This window comes from Toxorhynchites rutilus, chromosome 1 (assembly GCF_029784135.1).
Source record: "Toxorhynchites rutilus septentrionalis strain SRP chromosome 1, ASM2978413v1, whole genome shotgun sequence".
NCBI lineage: Eukaryota > Metazoa > Arthropoda > Insecta > Diptera > Culicidae > Toxorhynchites > Toxorhynchites rutilus.
In genome coordinates, this window is record NC_073744.1 from 18,840,038 (window position 1) to 18,843,411 (window position 3,374).

Consider the following 3,374-nt stretch of genomic DNA (forward strand, 5'->3'; position numbering starts at 1 on the left):
ATAAACCAACAACATGGCATCGGAGGAAAGTGCTCGCTGTCTCTAAAAAGGCAGTTTTTCCTATTTATTCCAATCTTTAAAGAGATTTTTCTGTTTCGGACAGCCCTTGGAAACAGCTGTCTTCGAGATTTGGTAAGTAAGACATATATCGCAATAACGATTTTGCGTAATATACGTTTGAAATCTCTTAATAAATCGTTACATGCATCATTTTTAATTTCGAAGAGTTACCCGCTATATAGAAATCTGGTCTGGTTTGAACAACCTCCGTCTAATTAGTATTTTATGTTCGTTGCCCAAAGTCTTTGAGGAAATTTTGAAACTTCAAGTTCAAGTTTGCATTCAACGGTATATTCTTCTAAGTACTTATCAGTTATAATGTTTTACGATGAAGGGTAAAACCGTGTTAAGAGGGCTGATCTACATTTTTCGAAATTATGTTCAGCCACAACGAACCAAGTGTAATGTCTTTCTAAATCAATTTATTTTCATTTATTGCGATATTATTTTGTCAATGTACAGCCATTCCATACTAAACCGATATAGTGGCTCTCAGATTTTCGCGAAAAGTGACAATTTAGTTCTCTATCGCAAAACATTAGACCCGCATTTTTTTATTTTTTTTATGTCAGGGTGCCCATTTTTTTTATGTCAGGGTGATCCGAAAAATCAATTTTTTTTCTTTTTTTTTTCCAAAAATGACTTTATACAAAAAATCATAACGTTTGAACTACTCAACTGATTCAGATAATCTACATATTGAATTGAAATCAATGAGCTAGTCTTCTTTGAAAAAATACTGCTCTTCACAAATGGATTCTAGTCGAATAGATCTGTCCTAGTCGCATAGGAATATGGAACGAAGACTGAACACATGTTAACTTTGAGAAATCATAACTCACAAATGAAAAAAAACTCATGTCTAATTCTCCGATATGTTATGTAAAAAAAACCTCAGCATATTTTCAAAAAATAGCACCCTTGGTCCCGAGACCATGTAAACTATAAAAATCAAATACAATCAATGACCTTGAGAACAAAATCCAATTTTTCGTAAGTATAGTATTTTTTTTTAGTAAAACGACCAAGTAATTGGCTTCAATTTGGTTTGTCGATCACCTAAATCGGTCCAGTAGTTCAAAAGTTACGAATTTTTGAAAAAAGTTATTTTGGGAAAAAAAACTAGTTTTTCGGACCACCCTGAAACCGAAATGGTCCGAAAAAATTTGCGATAAGAAACAAAACTATCACTTTTCACGAGATTCTAAGAAACACTATTTCGGTTTGGCATGGAATGGCTGCATATGTGTGTTGCGTCAAAATGACGCGTGTTCGTAGAGATAGGTTTATAAGAAACGTCCGTAAACCTAGTGTTAAATTGTTTAATTGCATTTTTACATTGCCAAACAACATCAACAACTGGTAAATGTTTATTATCGGCAAATGGAGAATAATTCATAATACGCAACGACTCATTTTGTGAGCTAAAGGCCGAATATAGGCAACGAAATTGCTCTGCGTTGTAGAGGAAAACGAGTGGCTAGTAAAATCGAAATAAAAAAATTGCTAACATTTTTTACTATGCTCACTATTCATGATCTAAACAAAAAAAATCCTGGATATTTTTTTTGTTTAATGGTATACAACATAACATATATCGCAATAACGATTTTGCGTAATATACGTTTGAAATCTCTTAATAAATCGTTACATGCATCATTTTTAATTTCGTAGAGTTACCCGCTATATAGAAATCTGGTCTGGTTTGAACAACCTCCGTCTAATTAGTATTTTATGTTCGTTGCCCAAAGTCTTTGAGGAAATTTTGAAACTTCAAGTTCAAGTTTGCATTCAACGGTATATTCTTCTAAGTACTTATCAGTTATAATGTTTTACGATGTTCTCTGAGTAATATGTATTCAATAAATTCACCGAAAACCAAAGCCATATTTATTTCCAGACGACAGATTTGTACAAGTTCACCAGAGTTAGCTATCAATAACCAAAAATATACAACATGTGTAAGAAGCTGCCAATTTTGGTGTTATTTTCAAATCTAACCTCCAGTGGGATTCTCAAATAAATGTACAATATAGTGAGATCTATGCAGGCTTACGACATTTTAGACTTATATCATGCTTCCTGTGTCTACAAAGATTATACTTTTCAAATTTCTTCCATTACCTAATTTTCCCTATGGATCAGAATTAATTTTGAACGCCTTGGCCGCTGCGTTTGACAGACTAAGGGTATCATTAAACCAGTGTGTTTGGTTGGTTTTCAGATCATCTAAATTTTCTGGAAGTAACACATTACAGTGGGAGCTGTTGGGATGTTTATTTCATAATTTCTTTTAATTACGATGCTATATCACTTTATTTGAGACAATTCATTTCGTTCCTTACTATCTTAGTGACAAGTTGTAACCTTTATGAAGTTCCAGAGTTCGTCATTTTGTTCTTATCTCTCATAACTCCTCTTCATTACATCAATAAATTTTTCGTGGGTGCATTTAATTTATGGAATCAACTTCCAGCGGATATTAAATCCATTCGTTCAGCAGCAAGATTCCGTCGGAAATGTATGAATTTGCTAAATTGAGGGAATCGTCTTGAATGGGATGAGCCACAGTATAGTGGACAGGGTTTACATGTGGTCAGGGTTCTGCCAGAACGAACCAAGCGCTAAAAACATTATTTTGAGATATTTCAATTTGAAGTTTGGGCTCCCACTTATTGACCATGGCTGACATCTATTATTTTATCGCTCTAGTGTTACAAGCAGGATGTCTTCGAAGCACTGAGACTATGAATGTCCGTAAAATAACACATAAATATTGAAAAAAAGGCTTTTAATTTTGGTTGGCATGTACTCAGTTCACTTTGGCAGAATGAAAATTAAAGAATATAGTTTTCGGTTCTGTGTGGTTGGATGTATTTTTAGTCTGAATAATTACTGAAATAATAAAAGAAGATTGAGAAAAAATTGAGATTCAATAATCAATATCAACATTGTTTTGATATTCGGGAACCAGCTGCATGGCTTACAGGAAGTACATATTTCATCAGATGTTGGATGTCGTTGTACTTCACACGAAAAATGCTATACCCATTTAGATGTGAAAGTTCCATTTTGGTTTGAATAAAAAAAGTGAAGGGCTTCCTACTCTCTTCCTGAAGTCTAACTCGAAGAATGGACCATCTTAAACATAAGTATTCCAGGTCTCGTTTTCACCACAAAAATGACTTTGATCAGCTAGTTCACATTGTCTTTGTTTTTATCCTTTTTTCTATTGACAATTAATTTTTGCAACGCTTCAGTGGTCTGGATCGGATACCATCCCCCGTTGAACTATTGAAACATGAGTTGTCAAA